Raw genomic sequence first — 23,727 nt, 5'->3', positions numbered from 1 at the left:
TTTATTGAGTTCCCCAAATTTCTTACCTCTTGTATATACATACTTGAAGGATTTGTAAGTTGATATTAATAGCTCATAACTGTCTTTCAGTATTCACCATATTGTAACCTATAAAAGTTGTTCAGAAACTTGCAAACATTTTTGAAAAGGAGTTTTGTGAAAAGTTTTACAAAATGTCTTTATTCCTCAGGTTTGTTCTAAAACTTCAAAAATGTAAGAAAAATTGTTCTGAGAATATTAATATCAACTCTAGTCCAATAAGCCATATCACTAGTTAGTAGCCTCATTGGCTACAAACATTTATTCACTATCTACCAGAGTTCAGACCTATTTGCTATGGTATAGAAACTAATGATTGCTTCTGGCAAGTGAAAACAGGTACTTGATATATTGCCAAGACACTCTCTACTACAGTGAGGTCTTAAATGCACAGTGAGACAGCTTGGAACACCACAGTGTCTAGAACTTACACATCTGACCAACATTATTTTTAGTACATTTGTAGAGCAACGCTAAGAAGTAAAATACCATAAAATATGTCCAAATCATCTCATTTAATCTTTATTGTTGTTGTGTTTTGCTTGAATGTTGTTGTGCTTTGCTTGAATTAAACATCTCTGAAATTTCTATTGGTTTTTATACCTATGAATTCATTTGGAAACTCCCTGGCTTATTATTCTCACCACAACCCCAAATGGTTGGTAAAGCAGGTTTTATCTCCATATTACAGATGAGGAAACTCAAGCTCAGCGATGTTAAATAACTTGTTCAAGGTTGTTAGTGACAAGGTTGTCTCAGTCCATTTAGTGTTGCTATAAATACGTGAGACTGGGTGATTTATAAAGAAAAAAGGGCTTCTTGGGCTCATGGTTCTGCAGGCTGTACAGGAGGTATATAGCTCCAGCATTCGTTTGGCTTCTGGTGAGGGCCTCAGGCTGTTTCCACTAACGGCCGGAGGCAAAGGAGAGCCACAAGTGCAGAGATCACACAGCAAGAGAGGAAGCAAGAGGGGAGGAAGTGCCAGGCTCTTTTTAACAGCTCTTGGTGGAAACTAACAGAGCAAGGAGGGCACCAAGACATTCATGAGGGATCCGCCCCCATGACTCAAACACCTCCCATTAGGTCTCACCTCAAACATGGGGATCAAATTTTAACATGACATTTGGAAAGTGTATTAGTCTGTTCTCACATCTCTATAAAGAAATACCAGAGACTGGTTAAGTTATAAGGAAAAATGGTTTAATTGATTCACACTTCCACTTGGCTAGAGAGGCCTCAGGAAACTTATGATCATGGCAAAAGGAAGCAGGCACATCTTACATGGTGGCAAGCAAGAAAAAGCATGAGGAGTAAGGGGGGGGAGCCCCTTATAAAACCATCAGATCTTGTGAAAACTCATTCACTATCATGAGAACAGCATGGGGGAACTGCCCCCATGATCCAATCACCTCCCACCAGGTCTCTCCTCAGACATGTGGAAATTATGAGGATTACAATTCAATATGAGATTTGGGTGGGGACACAGCCAAACCATATCAGAGGGACAAACATCCAAACTATAGAAGAGGTGAAGCCTGTACTCAAACCTCCTAATTCTGAGTTCACTGATCTTACCCCACACATAAAAGCCATGAAGATTTATAAGACTAGGATGATTAGACAATCAGACAGCCAGACCTGTAGTCAAATCCAGTTTCTATAGCCAACTCGATTTTGACATTGGGTAAATTTTTTTAAATCTCTAAAGCCCCATTTGCTCATTTGTAAAATGGAGTTAAAGTGGAAAAACACATGTAAAGAACATGGCACAGAGTGGGTACTTGATAAATATTACCCCCTTTCTCCTCCCTCTCTACTCCAGAATCCCTCAAATCTAAGTAAACCACCCACTCTATGGTTAAACAATTGGGTGACTAGCAGAAATCTAAATGGCTATTAGAAATGCAACTTGGCCGGGCGTGGTGGCTCACGCCTGTAATCCCAGAAATTTGGGAGGCCAAGGCAGGTGGATCACCTGAGGTCAGGAGTTCAAGAACAGCCTGGCCAACATGGTGAAACCCCGTCTCTACTAAAAATACAAAAATTAGCTGGGCGTGGTGGCAGTCGCCTGTAATCCCAGCTACTCGAGAGGCTGAGGCAGGAGAATCACTTGAACACAGGAGGCAGAAGTTGCAGTTAGCCGAGATCACGCCATCGCACCCCAGCCTGGGGGACAAGAGTAAGATTTCATCTCAAAAAAAAAAAAGGAAATGTAACTCATAGGATGTGGAGATACTGATAAAACAGCAATAAACGCATTGTCATGGACAAAGACCATGGTAGAAACTGTTGTCATATGTGTACTATTAAAGAATTGGCAAGAAAGTCATTGTTTTTAAAAGTTATGATGTTGAGCTTTTTTTTAAAGGAGGCAGGTCACGTCAAAACTTTATGCTTTGAACTTATTCTCTGCTCTCGAATTAATGTGGTTCATTGCCTCCAAACATAAAAAAAATTTAAACACATCAAAGGTATATGAAATGTTTCTGACCTGTGGTGAGACTTGGGACTCCTCAGTGTGTGTACCTTAGCAGCTATCATGTTCCTCTTGGGCCAGATGCAAAAGAGCCACCAACATCCTTTGTGTGTCTGTGCCACAAGAGAAATTCTGACTCCTTTACAACTCCTCTCTGCTGGCCCAGTTATCCCTTTGGATGAGGCTAGAGCAGGGGTGCTCATGGATTGACACCAGCAGGGGATGGGCCCAAATGTGGGGTGAGGAGCTGCACTCCTTGCCGAAGAGAAGCATAAACTCAGACTAAGAAATGGTGCTGCAGTCCGGAGGCATGCTTGGGTCTAACATCAGAAAATTATGCAATTATCAAATTTAATGCTAAAAATATTAAAATACATAACATGATTTAGAACATTTCTTCAAATTTCAACTTAATGCCAGGGAACTGTGTGCTAATAACTACTTTATACATGTGATTCTGGCTCTTGGCACAATCATGCAGGACTGGGGTTGTGTTACTGCATATGTGGGAGGTTATTAAATGCTTTATAATGATTATGTTAAAGGTCATATTCCTCATACACATAACTTCACTTACTATTATGAGTTAGACGGGTACATGAGTAGACAATGGTCTTCTTCCATTAAATGCAAACTGGCTGAAATTACTATTTAAGTTGCCAGGCCGAATAAGTAAAGAGATCAAATTAATGAGGGTGAAGTTGTATAATCAGTTTATAAAACAGATCATGCTGAGGTCAAGGCTGACATCACCAGCTCCCACACATCTAACTACACTTAAAAAAGTGGCTCTTCTCTTTATTACCACTACCACTGCTCTAATTCAAGCTGTTTCTTACTTCTCTTCCATTCACATGTAGCTGACAAATCATTTATCTTGGCAAACACCAATCTGATCCTGTCACCCGTCTCAGAAACCTCTACAGTCTTTCCACTGCTTGAGGGACAGAGGCTCAACTCCTCAGGAGGGCATTCATGGTATTTCTAAGTTTGGCCCATTCTTTTAATTCAAGGATTTTCAACCCTGGATGAATATCAGAACCATGAAGGGAGCTTTAAAAAATAAACAGGCTTATGTCCCACACCCTGAAACTCTATTTACTAGTTCTGGGCTAAGATCTAGGGACTTAATATCTTTAAAAATATCTATGGATGACTCTTACCTACTGCCAGGATTGAACCAGTGGTCTAATTCCCCACCACCCTCCCATTGTTTCAGCCAACATGAATTAACCCTTCTGCTCCACTCAGTAATGCTTTGTTTGCTTGTGTTGCCAGTCCTCTATTCATGCTGTTAATCCAACCTGGAATATCATTTCCTCTCTAGCTGTTTCTTTTTTTTTGAGATGGAGTTTCACTCTTGTTGCCCAGGCTGGAGTGCAATGGTGCAATCTCGGCTCACTGCAACCTCTGCCTCCTGGATTCAAGTGATTCTCCTGTCTCAGCCTCCTGAGTAGCTGGGATTACAGAAGCATGCCACCATGCCTGGCTAATTTTTGTATTTTTAGTAGAGATGGGGTTTCATCATATTGGTCAGGCTGGTCTCAAACTCCTGACCTCAGGTGATCCGCCCGCCTCGGCCTCCCAAAGTGCTGGGATTACAGGCATGAACCACCATGCCCGGCCTAGCTTTAGTACCATTCTTCTAAAACTAAGTGAAATCCCACCACTATCCTTATAACCATGGGGATATAATATTTCCATTCTGAGAATCCAAAAGGCATTTTTTATGTTTATGAAGCATTTTATGTCAATTAATCACATATTGTTTTCAATGTGAATGTTTAATATTATGCTCCCTATATTTCAGACTTCCCAGGGAAGGCAAACTTTATTTATTTATTTTTTTGAGATGGAGTCTCACTCTGTTGCCAGGCTGGAGTGCAGCGGTGCGATCTTGGCTCAGTGCAACCTCCGCCTCCCAGGTTCAAGCGATTCTCATGCCTCAGCCTCCTGAGTAGCTGGGACTCCAGGCGCCTGCCACCATGCCAGGCTAATTTTTTGTAATTTTAGTAGAGACGGGGCTTCACCGTGTTAGCCAGGATGGTCTCGATCTCCTGACCTCGTGATCTGCTCACCTCGGCCTCCCAAAGTGCTGGGATTAGAGGCATGAGCCACTGCGCCAGCCTGAAGGCAAACTTTATATAACATCTTTTGTTCCCACTTCCTAGCCCCTAGCATTGACCACAGTATTAAGCATAGACACTCATGTGCTCAATACTTATGACTGAATAAATTAAATTATCTGAAATTTATAAAGTGTTTTTTCTTACAGCCTGACAACCTCAACCATCAACCTTGAGGGTTGTTTATGTACATACTGACGTTTTTCTTACCAGAAGCATTATTATGCTTATGTAAATGAGAATCACTTATCCACAAAAACTGATGTGATGTCAAATACAGGGGTGATACCTGTAAATGTGTTTTTTGCTATTGATAGAAGTATTTTCTATGTTTATATATTCAATTCCCGTAAGTTTGTATCACATCCAAAAGGAGGAAGTAGTAAAATAGTCCCTGATCTGTCAATACCTGACTTACAAACAACCCACTCATGTGAAAGGATAGACAAAACCTCATTTACCATCCTAATCAACTGTGGGAAAGATCAGAAGAGCAAGTGTCCCTTTGCCCTCAATTTAGGTGACCTGAGAGTAACAGCAATCTACAGGTAAAAGTCTCTCCTGTAAATACTGAAAACCAAGAACCTTCTGATGGTAGAGTATCGAACACTGTCAGAGCCCCAGCTCAGACTCTCCTACTGTTCAACCTGCCCAGAAACTTTCTGTCCTGTTCCTAGATCATGGGAGATATATTTCCATATCCAGAGCTACAATATCTCCACAAAACAGCATTGTACACTGTGGCTGCCCATAGTGAAAGGAGTGCTGGTACTTATGAGTTAAACAGTCTTGGGAGGGCTGGCTGAGAACCTAATCACTATTTATAACATTGTTTTTGTGGAAAAACCCATTCTGCATTCCAAACAACAGAACCAGACATGAACTTTTGGAATACAGTGTATTTCTTGGGTCAGGAACTGACTGTATCTTGTTAACTGCACTAGGGTATTTTCCTAGGTAAGATGGCAACTAGGAATGCAGAACAAGAATGGTTGCCAAGAATATGGAACATATGCATTTAGATGGATGAAAGACAAAGGAAATGACGAAAGAAAAAGCCAAGCACACTCTTATTACACAAATATTTACTAAGCATTATTAAAGGCTACGGTGAAAGCTGTAGGAGACAAAAATCAAACAAGATCTTTGATTTTATAGTCCTTACAATGTATGGTGGGAAATAAGACAAACATAAACACAAACAATAAAGCTGCACGGTAAAATATGCCACAACAGTGACACAAACAAAACATTAGATGACACTGGCAGAGAGAGAAAGAACTAGTGCTTCTAGCTGGAGTAATCAGGGACCATGTCATAGAGAGGCTTGCACAGGGTTTCAATGTGCAGAGGAAACAGTGTCAGGGCAGCAGGGGACATCACAGGCAGGACAGCCAGTCCAAGTCAAGACAGATGCACGAAAAACAAGGAGACTTCAGAGTACAGGAAAAGCCCAGTTGGCTCAAGTGGGGTATGTTTTCAGGACCTTGGTGGGGGGCTTTGAATGCCAGGCAAAGGAACACAGATTCCATCCAAGGAGGAGTTGGAAGCCATTAAAGCATTTAAAAATTACTGAAAGTGGTTCTATATGCAGGTTTATCTAACAATGAACACAGGACAGGGGAAGAAAGAACGAATACAGAAAGATTATTAGGAGATCACTGTAAGAGTTGAGGGTGATTAAGAAGACCTTTCAAAGATTTTTTTACACAGTTAATAAACATTTAAGGTTCAAGTGCTAGTTAATTAACAAAGTACCTCTCTAAATAAGAACATATAAATAATTTAGAAAAGCTGCATAAAGACTTAAAAAACTAAATATATATCTACATATATATATATATATACATTAGCTACAACACAAAAGCATTGTTTGGCACTTAGGACTTTTCAACTAGACTTGATACAAATTCAAGGATGATTTTAATGTGTTAGTCTCATTTAGACAAATAACATCATGAGTTTAAAACTGAACAATTTATTTTATTTTATTTTTTTGACATGGAGTCTCACTCTGTTGCCCACCCAGGCTGGAATACAGTGGTATGATCTCAGCTCACTGCAACCTCGGCCTCTAGGGCTGAAACAATTCTCCTGTTTCAGCCTCCAGAGTAGCTGGGACTACAGGTGTCTGCCACCATGCCCAGCTAATTTTTGTAGTTTTAGTAGGGATGGGGTTTCACCTTGTTGGTCAGGCCAGTCTCGAACTCCTGACCTCAGGTGATCCACCCACCTCGGCCTCCCACAGTGCTGGGATTACAAGCGTGAGTCACCATGCCCGGCCAGAACATTTTATTTTTATAAGCATGTGAAATTTAATAAGAAATCATTTTCCCACTATTTCCCAAGACCAGTGATTCAACATACCAGGTGACTAGAAGATATGCTGAGAAATTTGAGAGTTGAGATGTCCAAGTTAGTGAACTTAATTCTCTGCATTTTAAATGAACCTTAAACTGGTACCAAGCTAGATGTGAGCAGACTTACCTGAAGTGATCTGACTTAGCAAATGTCTTCTAACTTTAACACTTCAGTACTGGATGGGAAATGGCATTCATTTCTATCTGAAAACAAATGTAGTGGAAATAACAAAATTAAAAAGAATTTCTAGGTACCTTATAGGAGCCAATCAGATGACTGCACCTGAAAGACCATAAAAGAGTTATATGAAGCTCTATAAAATTTACAGTTCTGATACCATATATAATTTGAGAATCTAAAATAAAAATCTCAAGCTGTGCTCAAAGATTTCTAAAACAGGAGATATATTGTCTTCACTTATTTTTACGTCAACCTCCTAAAAATTTTAGAAAACATATTATTAGATATTTAACCCTGATTTAAACTGAATTATTTAAAATTTAGCTGGCATTTGTGCCCTACTCAGTATCATAGGGAACAGGGAGCCATGAAGTTGAATAAGAGACAGTTCTTGTTCTTAAGAAATACAAACCGCCATAAGAGGCAAACATGAAAAACTCTACATTGAGGTAGATGTAGTAAGTGCTACAAGTGACACAAGGCACTGTGGGATTTTGGAGCACGTTAATTACTATAGGGAAAATGGGGGAAGGCTCTGACTTATGTACTGAATACAAACAGAAAGAGGGAAATGGGCAGGGAGATCTATAAGGACTGGGATTTGGGGCTGAGATTATATTTTAAGAGGCTGCATGCTAGAGTCAGTACATGGGGCTTTATTTTATATATAAAGAGACATCAACGGTGTTTGGTAGAAAACACATTCAAATTTGTATTGTAAAAGATGGCTCTGGTTTTCAAGTGTAAGTTACCATGAGAAAATTCAAAAAACAGTAAGATCCATTTTGTTACTACAGTAGTCAAGATGAGAAGAAATCAGAGTAACTGCAAAAAAAGTAAAAAGTTTAAAATTTTCTGAAGATATACTTGAAAATGAGAAGAATAACCACCTAAACAATTATGCAAGACTGAGACCTGAAACCATCACCAACATTCAGTTATACGGTTACAAACGTAGGATTCTTAGGCCACAATAGACCTTTCTTTCTGATCAGAACCATGCATTGTTTACATCAACCATGAACTTAAGAAATCAACCAATCCAATGACTTGCTTCATTTCTGATATCCTGTCCTAGAATTTCGGAGCTCCAACCTATAATAAAAATCTTATACAAATTTTCTCTAAGGAGGTATCATTTCAGAATCATCCGTGTAGTCTTATTTACTGCACTAAGTCAATAGAACAGTTTGCACATCTCCTAAAAGGTTTATTTATTTCAGAAGGGGCCTTCCACAAAACAAGGATATCTACCAATGAAGTCACGAAAGAAGAGCAAAAGAAGAACGTGCCCAGTCCTGTCTTTTCAGGGCAAAAGAACTGAGAAGAACTTACCAGTCACTAGGGACCTTCGGAATACGTTTCAGAAAGGCAAGAGAAGTAAACAAAGACTTCCAATAATTGGAAAATTTTTTTAAAGGAGAAAAAGTGGAATTAATCAATAAATTTTAGTCTTCTAAGAAGTCTGGCATACTTTGAAAGTGAAGCTGAATCTTTAACAAGGTTTTCGTCGTTGGTGGGTTTTTTGTTTTTTTTTTTCATTTTTAATGCTAGTAACAGGAAGAAATATAAGGGAGATTGCTAAATAATGGAACAAATTCAAGAGAAGATGGGAACAAGAGCTTTAGTGCAGTTAATCACGTTAAAGAGGAGAAACAGTTGTTTCTCCACGGTTAGAAATAGAGGAAAGGAATGGTGATGAATATAAACATTTTGTGTGTAAGGGAGTAAAGTTGAGGGAGTTCAGACCCAATCGCAAGACCATCTATTGAGACAGAGGGAAAGAGGGAAAGAGAGGAGGAGAGAATGGAGAAAAAAAGATGGAGAGAAAGTATATGAACAGAAAAAAATATTTGAACTTAAGAGTTCAAAAGAAAAAAATTGCCAGAGGATAAGAAAACAGAAAAGAGGGGCTTTCAGTATTTAACATATTGGAACAATTCTGGCTGGCATAACTGAGACAGTTAAAACACTATGAGTTCTGAGTATCAGAAACTCAAAAGTATGAATTTGGAGAAACAGATTATAGTCACATGGTGTGGGTTGACATTACTTTCAAGCCTGGTGGTGACACCACTGAAGAATTTGGAGCACTGTCCTGGAAGTCAACCAGTAACAGGAATTAGAAAAGGGAGATGGTAGTGAAAGAGTTACAAGAAAAGGAACTAATGAACAAAGGTGGCATGCCGAGCCTTGAATTGATATTGGTAAGCAAAGGTACAAATCAAGCCTCCTTTAAACCTAGAATTTTTTAAATGCCATGCTTTTTCTTGAGATGGTTTAAAAAATAAAAAAAATAAAAAAATTACAGCCTTTGAATGCCAGGTTTAAATTTCTAGGGAAGAGAAGGGAAAACAGGTATGAGAAAAGATCAAAGTTATAATAACTTGTTCACAATAGAGCATAAGGTCCAAACAAGATAAGGAACTGAAAGTAAGTCAGCAGTGGACTAACTGTGGGTTCCATCCGAACTGGGAAGGCATGACTGCTTGGAAAAATGAACCATAATAAGAGCAGGATGTCACCTAAGTTATAGGTGACAAAACACCAACCTTTCTCCCTCTTTCTGACACATCTGTTTGGTGAGAAAGGGCAAAAGACTGGCCACATGTGTCATCAGTCTCTGACTCTCAGAACTTGCTTGCCCAAATGCAAATACATTGTCCAGTCATCTACATAGTAAACACTACAGGGAAAGTTAAGTCAATCCAATTTGAAGGGGTAGGAAGACAAGATGCAAAGCTAGGTGTATTCTTTTACCTAGTTTCTCCATAAACAAAACTGACATTTTCATTCTCATCTTAAGTCTACTTCTTAAAGAGTTCAAAAGTAAGAATAAAAAAGTGATGTAATTAATTGGTCCCTTCAAACTCCAACAACAGGGATGTAAAGTAAATAAATGGAAAGTATCGGCCGGGTGCGGTGGCTCAAGCCTGTAATCCCAGCACTTTGGGAGGCCGAGACGGGTGGATCACGAGGTCAGGAGATCGAGACCATCCTGGCTAACACGGCGAAACCCCGTCTCTACTGAAAAATACAAAAAACTAGCTGGGCAGGTGGCGGGCGCCTGTAGTCCCAGCTACTCCAGAGGCTGAGGCAGGAGAATGGCGTAAACCCGGGAGGCAGAGCTTGCAGTGAGCTGAGATCCGGCCACTGCACTCCAGCCCGGGCGAGAGCGAGACTCCGTCTCAAAAAAAAAAAATAAAATAAAATAAATGGAAAGTATGAAGAAAACTATATGGGTGGGTTGAGAGGAGAACTCGTCAGCTACAGTGGTTTTAAATTTCTAGACACTCTCAAGGACTTAATACTGAGACCCAATTTAGTTGATGAATGCCACTAGAGGTGGGGAGATTTCTAATTAAGGAGTCGATACCTCTAACAGATATAGCAGTATTCAGATTTTTTACTTCTGTCGCCCAGGTTGGAGTGCAGTGGTGTGATCTTGGCTCACTGCAAGCTCCACCTCCTGGGTTCACGTCATTCTCCTGCCTCAGCCTCCCAAGTAGCTGGGACTACAGGCGCCCGCCACCATGCCCGGCTAGTTTTTTGTATTTTTAGTAGAGACGAGGTTTCACCGTGTAAGCCAGGATGGTCTCAATCTCCTGACCTCGTGATCTGCCCACCTCGGCCTCCCAGAGATTTTTTACTTCTTTTGAGTCATTTTTATGTTGTATTTTTCAAGGGAAAGTGCTAAATAATGGAACAAATTCAAGAGAAGATGGAACAAGAACGTTAGTGCAGTTGAGAAACAGTTGTTTCAAGGAATCTGTTTATTTCATTAAACTGTAAAATGTATTGACATAAAATTGTTCATAATATTTTCTTATCCCTTATATACTTCCTGGATCTTTATTAATGTTTCCTGTTTATTATTATATTGTTACTTTGAACTGTCATTTCTTTTTCTCAGTAGGTGTTTATCAGTTTTGTTAATCTTTTCAAAGAAACAACTTTTGGTTATGTTGATTTTTTCTACTTTACGCCTAGTACTCTTCCAGACTTTTTTTTTTTTTTACTGACATTCTGCCTACTTGTTGTATCAATTGAGAGAAAAGTGAGAAAGAGAAGTGTTGAGATAACTAACTGTAATAGATTTATCTATTTCTCTTTTCTGTTCTGTCCATTTTTGCTTCAAGTATTTTAAGGCTCTGTTATTATTAGGCTTACAGACATGTAAAATAATGTCTTTTTAATTAACTGCTTCTTACATCATTATGAAATATTTCTCAATACTGCTAGTATTATCTTATGTTTTGAAGTTTATTTTATTGGCTATTAATATATCTCCCTCCAGTTTTCTTAATAATTAGTATCTGCATGGTATCTCTTTCGATTATTTTACTTTTAACCGCTTTGTATGTATTTGAAGGGAATATTTTGTAGACAGTATAGTTAGGTCTCACTACTTTATCCAGCCTGATGATTGCTGTCTTTAGAATATTTAGATCATTTAAACTTAATGTAATTATTTATATAGTTGGATTTGAATGAATTATCTTGTTATTTTCTATTTGTCCCAATCTGTTCTTGTTCCCTTTTCCCTTTTTTTCTGCCATATTTGAAATAGAATATTTTTTAGTTTTCCATTTTATCTCCACTACTGGCCTATTATAAATATACTTGTATCTTTGTAGTTTTAGTGATTGCTCTCGTGTTTAAAATATGCACATTTAACCTGCCACAACATAACTTCAAATATTATACCACTTTACATACAAAATATAAAAACTTCATAATAAAATTTATCTATTTCCTCCTTTCAGTCTTTTGTGCTACTGTCATGATAGTCTAACTACTGTAGGACTGTTACACTAGAAAAGCTATATGCAGGTCCTCAGGTTGACAGTCCCAGATAAAACTAGGTTTTGGGTTATCTTTGCCAAAGTGCCAGAAATGTGATTACAGCTGTCTTCAATCCTCCAGACCCCACTGAGCTCATTCTTGAGTTGAAGGCCACCAAGTGATCTCAGGTGATGCTACATGAAGCAGAATAACCACCAGCTGAGCCTGCCCTTTTCTCTGGCCCACAAATTGTGAGGTACAATAATAAAATGGCTGTTGTCTTAAGGGGATGTGTTTAGGTAATTTCTTACATAGAATTAGAGAACCATAACAGAATCTAGTAAAGGGAAGTGGAATTCTGTAATAAAATCTTAAAATATGTGGCATTGTTTTGGAACCAGAGGTGAGCAGAAGCTGGAAGTGACTTAAGAAGACTGTTAGTGAAGGTTTGAACAACATTAATGAAAACCTTATGGAGGATAGAGGAATAACTCTTCTTATGCAGTGGGAAGTTTGTAACACTGTCCCTCACATGAAATAGAAAAGACAAAATAAGCTGGGTGTGGTGGCTCACACCTGTAATCCCAGCACTTTGGAAGGCCGAGGTGGGCGGATCACAAGGTCAGGAGTTTGAGACCAGCCTGGCCAACATGGTGTAAACCCTTCTCTACTGAAAATACAAAAAATTAGCTGGGTGTGGCGGCAGGCACCTGTAATCCCAGCACTTTGGAAGGCCGAGGTGGGCGGATCACAAGGTCAAGAGTTTGAGACCAGCCTGGCCAACATGGTGTAAACCCTTCTCTACTGAAAATACAAAAAATTAGCTGGGCGTGGTGGCAGGCACCTGTAATCCCAGCTACTCAGAAGGCTGAGGCAGGAGAATCGCTTGAACCCGGGAGGCGGAGGTTGCAGTGAGCCAAGATGGCACCACTGCACTCCAGCCCAAGCAACAATGTGAGACTTTGTCTCAAAAAAATAAAAAAAGAAAGAAAGAAAAAAGAAAAAGAAAAAATATACCCCCATAAAGTGATACACTTGGCTAAGAAGATTTCTAGGCAAAAGGTTGAAAGTGGTAGTCTCTTTTAGCTACCTATAAGTTACGCATACACAAACTGATGAAAGAATTGTTTCATTTTCAAGTAGAATTTGGAGGAAAATTTTTAAAGAACCAGGACTTGATCTTTTCAAAACTAAACAGTTTCTCATTCCCATTATCTCTAGAAAGAAAAGTAAGAAAAAGCTTCAGAGTTACAGAATTACTAGTAAGGCTTGAGGCCTACTACCAGTAAAACATGATTTCAGGATAAAAATCTCTACAGCATGGCTGTAAAATACCTCATTGAGACAGAAAAACTAAAATTGTATCTAGTTTGGTTCTAAGAATCTAGTTCAGTTCTAAGAATCTTAAGAGTATGACACTTAGATTCTGTTCTAAGGCAAAAGGCCTCCAAGAATCTTGATGATGTGCACTTTGGACTCTTAAATAGACAGAAAAGTTCATAGGAATATTATGGGTGTTGTTTCAAAATACCTTGACTCAGTATGAAAGAAAAAAAATGCCTCTCTAAAATAAATGTGGGTGGGCCTCTGATTAATGGAGTGGGCTACAATTTGATACACAGGAAACCCATAAAGTTTGAAAAAACATTACATCAGCTTGCGCTGAAAGGCACAGAGATAGTGCAAAATGAAAACAGGCTTTTGGACTCTCAAATTTCTCCAGGCAGAAAGGCTGAAAAGGCTACTCAGTTGCAAAAAATGACCATTTCTTACAGAAAAAGGATGACTCTAAATTGAGAGAGCAAAACCTGGAGCCAGGGAGAATCATCATCAGGAGGCAAGAATAGCCTAATAAAAGAACTAACATCAGGATATCAGAATTTCTATGGACCAGTGAAGCTATATGTCTCCTGTTTCCCTATTTGTGAATGGAAATGTTTACTGCAGCTATTCTATGACTGCTTCCTCATTATATTGTTGGGTAGCTGTCTCTTCAGCTACACCTGAGGAGATTCATGAACAGTATACTTGTTGCAAATGACAAGTTCTTGAAGTTTAAGACTCAGGGTAAAGAAGAGTTGGAAAGGAATTTTGGGATTCTTGGAAGTGGGTGAGTATATAGGGAACATAGGAAGAGACTGAATCACTTGTGACCAGATAGTGGACTGTGGCAGATTAAAGATGGCCACAAATGTTTTGATACTTCTTCCACTGAAAGGTCATGCCTATGACTTCTCTCACTAAAACTGAGAGGACTCTGTGACTCCTTTAACCAACAGAATATAGTGGAAGTGATATGGTACCATTTTTCAGTTTTAGGCTTTAAGACACTGGCAGCGTCCACTTTCTATCTCCAGGAAAATTCTCTCTAGAAGCCCCAAGCCACAATAATTAGAAGTCTAACTATGCTGAGACTACTATGCTAGAAAGGTCATGTAGACTTAGGCTTCCACCTCTGCCCAGGCACCCAGTATATATGTACCTTGAATCCTCCAGAGCATTCCATCCACGAGCAGAATACCACCCAATGATCTCAGTCAACGAGACACGCAACCAAAAATCACCAAGCTGGCACCTGCCTGATTTTTCAACCCATAGAACCATGAGCTAAATGAGACTTGTTTCACACCACTGAATATTGGGGCATTTTATTAGGTAGTAACATGTTATTACAACGTTGATTTTTGTAATTTGTTTTTTCTTTTAGTTGTTCCAGAAGCCACAATGTCCCACTACCACCTTCTACAGCCTAACTGAAAGCAGAAGCCTGAACCTAGTGATTTTGCAGAAGCAATTTGCAAAGTTCATTATACAGTAAAATTATTTCTGAGGCCAATTTTCTCTGCAATATTATAAAACAAACAATTTTCCAAACACAATATACTCCAACTAAATCACTGCAATTATAACCAACCATTTTCGTCTTACTAAACTATTGTACATAGATAATCAAGCCAAAGGATTCATGCTCAGGCTCTCCTTCAGTTCATTTAACACAGTTATTTAGTCACTTTCTCATGATTGAAGCAAGAGTCGGATTACAAATACAAAATTAAGACCCTTTATGGTACTCTATAGCAGTGATTTTCAAACACAACATAAAAAATACCAGTGTGAGATAAGTGATGAAATATAAAAGAGGGAATAGTTAGTGAAATGAAAAACTATGTTTACATAAATATGTGTGTGACCAAACTGGTATCTTTTTAAAGTTTTATTTTTGGCACATAATAATTGTATATATTTATGGAATACAGTGTGGTATTTTGATACTTGTCATATTTTGATGAGAACATTCAAAGCCTGTCTTGTATTCTGAAATATGTTATTATTAACTACAGTCACCCTACTGTGCCATAGAACACCAGAACTTATTCTTCCTATGTGACTGTAGGTTTGCACCTGTTGACCAACCTCTCTTCATCTCTCCTATCTCTTCCCCAGCCAGTGGTAACCACTATCCTACTTTCTACTTCTATGAGATAAACTTTTTTAGATTCCACATATAAATGAGATGCCTGACTTATTTCACTTAATATTAATGACCTCTGGGTTCATCCATGTTTGCTGCAAATGACAGAATTTCATTGTTTTCTATGGCTGAATAGTATTCCATTTTGTATATATGACATATTTTATTTATCCATTCATATACTAATAAACACTTAGGTTGATTCCATATCTTGGCTATTGCAACTAGTGCTGCAATAAACACAGGTGGGCAGATATCTCTTCAACAACATACTGATTTCACTTATTTTGGATATATACCCAGTATAGTGAAACTGTTAGATCATATGGCAGTTCTGTTTTTTTTTTTTTTTTTTTATCTTTTTTTTTTTTATTATTATACTTTAAGTTCTAGGGTACATGTGCATGACGTTTATATCATGTATAACTCCCCAATGCAATCCCTCCCTCCTCCCCCCTCCCCATGATAGGCCCCAGTGTGTGATGTTCCCCTTCCCGAGTCCAAGTGATCTCATTGTTCAGTTCCCACCTATGAGTGAGAACATGCGGTGTTTGGTTTTCTCTTCTTGTGATAGTTTGCTAAGAATGATGGTTTCCAGCTGCATCCATGTCCCTACAAAGGACGCAAACTCATCCTTTTTGATGGCTGCATAGTATTCCATGGTGTATATGTGCCACATTTTCTTAATCCAGTCTGTCACAGATGGACATTTGGGTTGATTCCAAGTCTTTGCTATTGTGAATAGTGCCGCAATAAACAAACGTGTGCATGTGTCTTTGTAGTAGAGTATTTATAATCCTTTGGGTATATACCCAGTAGTGGGATGGCTGGGTCATATGGTACATCTAGTTCTAGATCCTTGAGGAATCGCCATACTGTTTTCCATAATGGTTGAACTAGTTTACAATCCCACCAACAGTGTAAAAGTGTTCCTATTTCTCCACATCCTCTCCAACACCTGTTGTTTCCTGACTTCTTAATGATTGCCATTCTAACTGGTGTGAGATGGTATCTCATTGTGGTTTTGATTTGCATTTCTCTGATGGCCAGTGATGATGAGCATTTTTTCATGTGTCTGTTGGCTGTATGGATGTCTTCTTTTGAGAAATGTCTGTTCATATCCTTTCCCCACTTTTTGATGGGGTTGTTTGCTTTTTTCTTGTATATTTGTTTGAGTTCTTGGTAGATTCTGGATATTAGCCCTTTGTCAGATGAGTAGGTTGCAAAAATTTTTTCCCATTCTGTAGGTTGCCTGTTCACTCTGATGGTAGTTTCTTTGGCTGTGCAAAAGCTCTTTAGTTTAATTAGATCCCATGTGTCAATTTTTGCTTTTGCTGCCGTTGCTTTTGGTGTTTTAGACATGAAGTCCTTGCCCATGCCTATGTCCTGAATGGTACTACCTAGATTTTCTTCTAGGGTTTTTATGGTATTAGGTCTAACATTTAAGTCTCTAATCCATCTTGAATTAATTTTCGTATAAGGGGTAAGGAAAGGATCCAGTTTCAGCTTTCTACTTATGGCTAGCCAATTTTCCCAGCACCATTTATTAAATAGGGAATCCTTTCCCCATTTCTTGTTTCTCTCAGGTTTGTCAAAGATCAGATGGCTGTAGATGTGTGGTATTATTTCTGAGGACTCTGTTCTGTTCCATTGGTCTAGATCTCTGTTGTGGTACCAGTACCATGCTGTTTTGGTTACTGTAGCCTTGTAGTATAGTTTGAAGTCAGGTAGCGTGACGCCTCCAGCTTTGTCCTTTTGACTTAGGATTGTCTTGGCAATGCGGGCTCTTTTTTGGTTCCATATGAACTTTAAAGCCGTTTTTTCCAATTCTGTGAAGAAAGTCATTGGTAGCTTGATGGGGATGGCATTGAATCTATAAATCACCTTGGGCAGTATGGCCATTTTCACGATATTGATTCTTCCTATCCATGAGCATGGTATGTTCTTCCATTTGTTTGTGTCCTCTTTGATTTCACTGAGCAGTGGTTTGTAGTTCTCCTTGAAGAGGTCCTTGACATCCCTTGTAAGTTGGATTCCTAGGTATTTTATTCTCTTTGAAGCAATTGTGAATGGAAGTTCATTCCTGATTTGGCTCTCTGCTTGTCTGTTACTGGTGTATAAGAATGCTTGTGATTTTTGCACATTAATTTTGTATCCTGAGACTTTGCTGAAGTTGCTTATCAGCTTAAGCAGATTTTGGGCTGAGACAATGGGGTTTTCTAAATATACAATCATGTCATCTGCAAACAGGGACAATTTGACTTCTTCTTTTCCTAACTGGATACCCTTGATTTCTTTCTCTTGCCTGATTGCCCTAGCCAGAACTTCCAACACTATGTTGAATAGGAGTGGTGAGAGAGGGCATCCCTGTCTTGTGCCAGTTTTCAAAGGGAATTTTTCCAGTTTTTGCCCATTCAGTATGATATTAGCTGTGGGTTTGTCATAAATAGCTCTTATTATTTTGAGGTACGTTCCATCAATACCAATTTATTGAGCGTTTTTAGCATAAAGGGCTGTTGAATTTTGTCAAAGGCCTTTTCTGCATCTATTGAGATAATCATGTGGTTCTTGTCTTTGGTTCTGTTTATATGCTGGATTACGTTTATTGATTTGCGAATGTTGAACCAGCCTTGCATCCCAGGGATGAAGCCCACTTGATCATGGTGGATAAGCTTTTTGATGTGCTGCTGAATCCGGTTTGCCAGTATTTTATTGAGGATTTTTGCATCGATGTTCATCAGGGATATTGGTCTAAAATTCTCTCTTTTTGTTGTGTCTCTGCCAGGCTTTGGTATCAGGATGATGTTGGCCTCATAAAAAGAGTTAGGGAGGATTCCCTCTTTTTCTATTGATTGAAATAGTTTCAGAAGGAATGGTACCAGCTCCACCTTGTACCTCTGGTAGAATTCAGCTGTGAATCCATCTGGTCCTGGACTTTTTTTGGTGGGTAGGCTATTAATTGTTGCCTCAATTTCAGAGCCTGCTATTGGTCTATTCAGGGATTCAACTTCTTCCTGGTTTAGTCTTGGAGAGTGTAAGTGTCCAGGAAATTATCCATTTCTTCTAGATTTTCTAGTTGATTTGCGTAGAGGTGTTTATAGTATTCTCTGATGGTAGTTTGTATTTCTGTGGGGTCGGTGGTGATATCCCCTTTATCATTTTTTATTGCGTCTATTTGATTCCTCTCTCTTTTCTTCTTTATTAGTCTAGCTAGCGGTCTGTCAATTTTGTTGATCTTTTCAAAAAACCAACTCCTGGATTCATTGATTTTTTGGAGGGTTTTTTGTGTCTCTATCTCCTTCAGTTCTGCTCTGATCTTAGTTATTTCTTGCCTTCTGCTAGCTTTTGAATGTGTTTGCTCTTGCCTCTCTAGTTCTTTTAATTGTGATGTTAGAGTGTCAATTTTAGATCTCTCCTGCTTTCTCTTGTGGGCATTTAGTGCTATAAATTTCCCTCTACACACTGCTTTAAATGTGTCCCAGAGATTCTGGTATGTTGTATCTTTGTTCTCATTGGTTTCAAAGAACATCTTTATTTCTGCTTTCATTTCGTTATGTACCCAGTAGTCATTCAGGAGCAGGTTGTTCAGTTTCCATGTAGTTGAGCGGTTTGGATTGAGTTTCTTAGTCCTGAGTTCTAGTTTGATTGCACTGTGGTCTGAGAGACAGTTTGTTATAATTTCTGTTCTTGTACATTTGCTGAGGAGTGCTTTACTTCCAATTATGTGGTCATTTTGGAATAAGTGCGATGTGGTGCTGAGAAGAATGTATATTCTGTTGATTTGGGGTGGAGAGTTCTATAGATGTCTATTAGGTCCGCTTGGTGCAGAGATGAGTTCAATTCCTGGATATCCTTGTTAACTTTCTGTCTCGTTGATCTGTCTAATGTTGACAGTGGAGTGTTGAAGTCTCCCATTATTATTGTATGGGAGTCTAAGTCTCTTTGTAGGTCTCTAAGGACTTGCTTTATGAATCTGGGTGCTCCTGTATTGGGTGCATATATATTTAGGAGAGTTAGCTCTTCCTGTTGAATTGATCCCTTTACCATGATGTAATGGCCTTCTTTGTCTCTTTTGATCTTTGATGGTTTAAAGTCTGTTTTATCAGAGACTAGGATTGCAACCCCTGCTTTTTTTTGTTCTCCATTTGCTTGGTAGATCTTCCTCCATCCCTTTATTTTGAGCCTATGTATGTCTCTGCATGTGAGATGGGTCTCCTGAATACAGCAGACTGATGGGTCTTGACTCTTGATCCAGTTTGCCAGTCTGTGTCTTTTAATTGGAGCATTTAGTCCATTGACATTTAAGGTTAATATTGTTATGTGTGAACTTGATCCTGTCATTATGATATTAACTGGTTATTTTGCTCGTTAGTTGATGCAGTTTCTTCCTAGCCTCGATGGTCTTTACATTTTGGCATGTTTTTGCAATGGCTGGTACCGCTTGTTCCTTTCCATGTTTAGGGCTTCCTTCAGGGTCTCTTGTAAGGCAGGCCTGGTGGTGACAAAATCTCTAAGCATTTGCTTATCTGTAAAGGATTTTATTTCTCCTTCACTGATGAAGCTTAGTTTGGCTGGATATGAAATTCTGGGTTGAAAATTCTTTTCTTTAAGAACGTTGAATATTGGCCCCCACTCTCTTCTGGCTTGTAGAGTTTCTGCCGAGAGGTCTGCTGTTATTCTGATGGGCTTCCCTTTGTGGTAACCCGACCTTTCTCTCTGGCTGCCCTTAAGATTTTTTCCTTCATTTCAACTTTGGTGAATCTGGCAATTATGTGTCTTGGAGTTGCTCTTCTGGAGGAGTATCTTTGTGGCGTTCTCTGTATGTCCTGAATTTGAATGTTGGCCTGCCCTACTAGGTTGGGGAAGTTCTCCTGGATGATATCCTGAAGAGTGTTTTCCAACTTGGTTCCATTTTCCCCCTCACTTTCAGGCACCCCAATCAGACGTAGATTTGGTCTTTTTACATAATCCCATACTTCTTGCAGGCTTTGTTCATTCTTTTTCTTCTTTTTTCTTTTGGTTTCTCTTCTCGCTTCATTTCATTCATTTGATCCTCAATCGCTGATACTCTTTCTTCCAGTTGATCGAGTCGGTTACTGAAGCTTGTACATTTGTCACGTATTTCTCGTGTCATGGTTTTCATCTCTGTCATTTCGTTTATGATCTTCTCTGCATTAATTAATCTAGCTGTCAATTCTTCCACTTTTTTTCAAGATTTTTAGTTTCTTTGCGCTAGGTACGTAATTCCTCCTTTAGCTCTGAGAGGTTTGATGGACTGAAGCCTTCTTCTCTCATCTCGTCAAAGTCATTCTCTGACCAGCTTTGATCCGTTGCTGGCGATGGGCTGCGCTCCTTTGCAGGGGGAGATGCGCTCTTATTTTTTGAATTTCCAGCTTTTCTGCCCTGCTTCTTCCCCATCTTTGTGGTTTTATCTGTCTCTGGACTTGATGATGGTGACGTACGGATGGGGTTTTGGTATAGGTGTCCTTCCTGTTTGATAGTTTTCCGTCTGACAGTCAGAAGGACTGTCTGTTGGTCTGTTGGAGATTGCTTGAGGTCCACTCCAGACCCTGTTTGCCTGGGTATCAGCAGCAGAGGTTGCCGAAGATAGAATATTGCTGAACAGCGAGTGTACCTGTCTGATTCTTTCTTTGGAAGTTTCCTCTCAGGGGTGACGCCACCCTGTGAGGTGTGGGGTGTCAGACTGCCCCTAGTGGGGGATGTCTCCCAGCTAGGCTACTCAGGGGTCAGGGACCCACCTGAGCAGGCAGTCTGTCCGTTCTCGGATCTCAACCTCCGCGTTAGGAGATCCACGGCTCTCCCCAAAGCTGTCAGACAGAGTCTTTCGCGTCTGCACCGCCCCCGCTCTTTCCCCTAATGGGCTGCAGCTGTGCGCTGTCCGCAGCAGTAGAGTCTACAGAGACAGGCAGGCTTCCTTGAGCTGCTGTGAGCTCCACCCAGTTCGAGCTTCCCAGCGGCTTTGTTTACCTACTTAAGCCTCAGCAATGGCGGGCGCCCCTCCCCCAGCCTCGCTGCTGCCTTGCGGATAGATCGCCGCAGAGGGCTGTGTTAGCAGTGAGGGAGGCTCCGTGGGCGTGGGACCCTCCCGGCCAGGTGTGGGATATATTCTCCTGGTGTGCCTGTTTCCTTAAAGCGCAGTATTGGGGTGGGAGTTACCCGATTTTCCAGGTGTTGTGTGTCTCAGTTCCCCTGGCTAGGAAAAAGGGATTCCTTTCCCCCTTGCGCTTCCAGGTGAGGCGATGCCTCGCCCTGCTTCAGCTCACGCTGGTCAGGCTGCAGCAGCTGACCAGCACCGATTGTCCGGCACTCCCTAGCGAGATGACCCCAGTACCTCAGTTGAAAACGCAGAAATCACCGGTCTTCTGTGTCGCTCGCGCTGGGAGTTGGAGACTGGAGCTGCTCCTATTCCGGCAGTTCTGTTTTTAATATTTTAAAAAACTACCATGCTGTTTTTTTATTATGGCTGTACTAATTTACATTCTCACCACCTGTGTAAATTAAGAGTTCCCTCTTCTCCACATCCTTGCCAGGATTTGTTATTTTTTGTCTCTTTGGTAATAGCCATTCTAACTAGGGTAAGATGATAATCTCATTACTGTTTTGATTTGCGTTTCCCTGATGATTAGTGATGTTGAACATTTTTTCTTATACCTGTTGCCATTTGTATGTCTTCTTTTGAGAAATATCTATTCAGATCTTATCCCACTTTAGCATTCCAATTGTTAGCTTGCTTTTTGCTAATGAGTGGTTTAGATTCCTTATACATTCTGGATGTTAACCCCTTGTCAGATGTGTAGTTAGCTAATATTTTCTCCCATTCTATAGGTTGTCTCTTTACTCTTTTGCTTCCTTTGCTGTACAGAGCTTTAAGTTTGATGTAATCCCATTTGTCTATTTTTGCTTTCCTTGCCTGTGCTTTTGAAGTCTTACGCATACAAACCTTATCTAGACCAGTGTTTCTCCTTTGTTTTATTATAATAGTTTCATAGTTTGTCTTTAATCCATTTTGAATTGATGTTGGTAAGAAACGGGTATCTAGTTTCTGCACATGGATGTCCAGTTTTCCTAGCACCATTTATTTCAGAGGATGTCATTTCCCCAATGTATGTTCTTAGTATGTTCATCAAAAAATCAGCTAGCTGTAAATACATGGATTTCTGGGTTCTCTATTCTACCACTGTCCTATGTGTCCGTTTTTATATGTGCACCATGCTGTTTTGGTTACTACTGGTTAATATGGTTAATATTCTTTGGAATATTTTGAGGAGAATTGGCATTATTTCTATTTTAAATGTTCAGCAGGAAAAACATCAGGGTTTGGGCTTTTCTTTGATGGACTAATTCTTATTACTGATTCAATTCTGTGACTCATTATTGCTGTACTCAGGTGTTCTATTCCTTTATGATTCAGTCTTGGTAGGCTGCATGATCTTTGACCTTCCTGTGCCTGGATATTTATACTATTCTTGAGGTTTGGAAATGCTTTGTAGTATAATCTGAAGTCAGCTAGTGTGATGACTCCAGCTTTGTTCTTTTTCCCAATGTTGCTTTGGCTACTCGAGGTCTTTTGTAGCTCCATTTTTGGGACTGAGTCATACGACCAAAGACTAGCATTCCTGGCCTTGCACTTTTGCTGATCTCCTCCCTATTCATCCCACAGGGCTGTATTTATCAATGTGCCCTCGATGTTAGGCTACCATATTGTACAGAAAGATGACTCAAGAAACAGGTCTTCAGAAGAGAGTCTTCAGTTATTTACTATGAGGATGTTGTTTAAGGACAGACTTGATTACACTGCACTATAACAAAAAGGATATATTTTCCTTTGAATTATAATTATTAGGCTTCTAAAATATTGATAAATTTTGATCTTGTGAATAGAAAATAAATTTCATTTTGAGAGATGTCTTCTTAGAGCACTTAGAACAAAATCTGTGATCCACCTCAAGCAAAATATAGCTTTTATAAGATGTAATATGTGTCCCATCCTTACTCCATTTGTACCATTTTATAATTTTGATATGGATTGAAGTGCAATGTATATACCATAAAATTATACATTGTCCATTGAACAGTGGACAGTTTAATGAAGTTTTAGTCCATTTATAGAAAACCAAAATGGACTAAATGGATGCAATCATCACTACAATCCAGTTTTCCATGATCTCTCCCAATTCCCTTGGGTCCATATGCAGTCAATTCCTGCTCCTATCCCCAGTTCCCCTCTAACCTCCTTGCTAACTAAATCAGTTTCCCTTTCCTAGAAA

The 23,727-nt window shown here is 39.4% G+C and overlaps 1 protein-coding gene and 1 long non-coding RNA gene across 12 annotated transcripts in view; one reads left to right on the top strand and one right to left on the bottom strand.

The window, feature by feature from the left end:
- Positions 1–23,727, bottom strand: part of ZNF438 (zinc finger protein 438) — a 199,985-nt gene that overhangs the window by 103,625 nt on the left and 72,633 nt on the right. For 10 of the 11 annotated variants that reach the window (XM_033209951.1, XM_033209953.1, XM_033209952.1 and 7 more), the window contains one exon: positions 7,129–7,205. The gene's annotated coding sequence lies outside the window, so the exon portion shown is untranslated. The remainder of the gene's footprint in view (positions 1–7,128; positions 7,206–23,727) is intronic. The other variant, XM_033209959.1, reaches the window with a different exon arrangement.
- LOC117082859 lies at positions 8,615–14,759 on the top strand. The gene is made up of 3 exons (XR_004436804.1): positions 8,615–8,698; positions 12,109–12,223; positions 14,675–14,759. It is a non-coding gene; the product is annotated as an uncharacterized LOC117082859 (long non-coding RNA).

The sequence above is a fragment of the Trachypithecus francoisi genome, unplaced genomic scaffold, assembly GCF_009764315.1.
Source record: "Trachypithecus francoisi isolate TF-2019V2 unplaced genomic scaffold, Tfra_2.0 Lachesis_group9, whole genome shotgun sequence".
NCBI classification, from domain to species: domain Eukaryota; kingdom Metazoa; phylum Chordata; class Mammalia; order Primates; family Cercopithecidae; genus Trachypithecus; species Trachypithecus francoisi.
Note: the sequence above shows the minus strand (reverse complement) of the source record. Positions and strands in the feature narration are given on the sequence as shown.